Source organism: Aplysia californica, unplaced genomic scaffold (genome assembly GCF_000002075.1).
Source record: "Aplysia californica isolate F4 #8 unplaced genomic scaffold, AplCal3.0 scaffold00572, whole genome shotgun sequence".
Classification (NCBI taxonomy): Eukaryota; Metazoa; Mollusca; class Gastropoda; order Aplysiida; family Aplysiidae; genus Aplysia; species Aplysia californica.
Genome location: NW_004797842.1, coordinates 107,323 through 108,551, shown reverse-complemented (window position 1 = coordinate 108,551; position 1,229 = coordinate 107,323). Strand labels below are relative to the sequence as shown.

The window sequence follows — 1,229 nt, the reverse complement described above, 5'->3', positions numbered from 1 at the left end:
TCGCTTTATCTATCTATATGTCTGTCTGTCTGTTATCTATGTATCTATCTATCTATCTATCTATCTATCTATCTATCTATCTATCTATCTATCTATCTATCTATCTCACTCTCATAGGAATTCGACTGCTTAATGTGCTCTCTCTCTCTCTCTCTCTCTCTCTCTCTCTCTCTCACACACACACACACACACACACACACACACACACACACACACACACACACATACTACTGGAGTATACATTATTATGTACCCGAGTATGCTCATCAAGCTGTTCTAGATAATTGTTGGTTTGCGTTTCTGTTTAGACTAGATTCTTGTTAGTTTTCTGATCAGCAGGAAAACTTTGACTCTCTGTACCATGATTAGGTTTTTAACGAAGGGATATAACCACAGGTTCTGTGTCCTCTAATGAAGACAATTAACTAAATACAGAGTTACGTCCCTTCATAGCGTTTTGTTGAACTTGTGGTTGCCCATCGTAATAATACAAGTGAAATTAAGGGGAGGGGGTGGGGGCTACACCTGAAGGCTATCTCGCTTATTAGCAGATCAAATTGTAACAAATTTCGCACATATAACAAACAGAGTAAGGAGTCTTAAAATCCGCAATCAAAGTTGAGAAAAAAGTTTCGTTTCCATGATATGGCGGCCATATTGGATTTAGTTGATATGTCTTACGTAATGAATACCGCACTTATTTTTTATGGAAATTGGTTGTGTGGTTTTTTTTGCATGCATGTTAGTAAACATTAGATCTAAAAATTTGCCTTTTGTTTTTTCCCTAAACGAATTAGAAAACCTTCTTTGAATTTTTTCCTGAGGTAGTATTAAAGTTTGCGAAAAATCCGCAAAAAATCCACACTCCGGATACCACCAACAAAAATCTATTCCATATATCAAAATTAATTTCAACAAACAAATTTTTAATATTACGTCTTCGTCTCTTCGCTCTGTGAAAATTTCATGAAGATTGGACGAAAAATGGGGGAGTTACTCAAAAAAGTATAGAGAAAAATGGCATTTTGAGAAAACGGCCGATAAAGAAAAATAAAATTTTGACTTTATGAGGAAATGGCGGTGACAAACATGCCCGGTAAGGGGAAAAGTAGGCTTTTAGGGTTCTTATGCCATGGAATAGTTGTAGGAGATGCTGGGGAAGCTAAAAAAGCCTACAACTCAAATCCCATAATTTTGAGCCGAATTTTGACTTTACAGGTTTAGCCCCC

General features: G+C 36.5%; 1 protein-coding gene across 1 annotated transcript in view; it reads left to right on the top strand.

The window, feature by feature from the left end:
* The window catches only part of LOC101851762 (leucine-rich repeat-containing protein 74A), a gene marked incomplete in the record, with an annotated part of 48,280 nt that overhangs the window by 43,832 nt on the left and 3,219 nt on the right, over window positions 1-1,229 (top strand).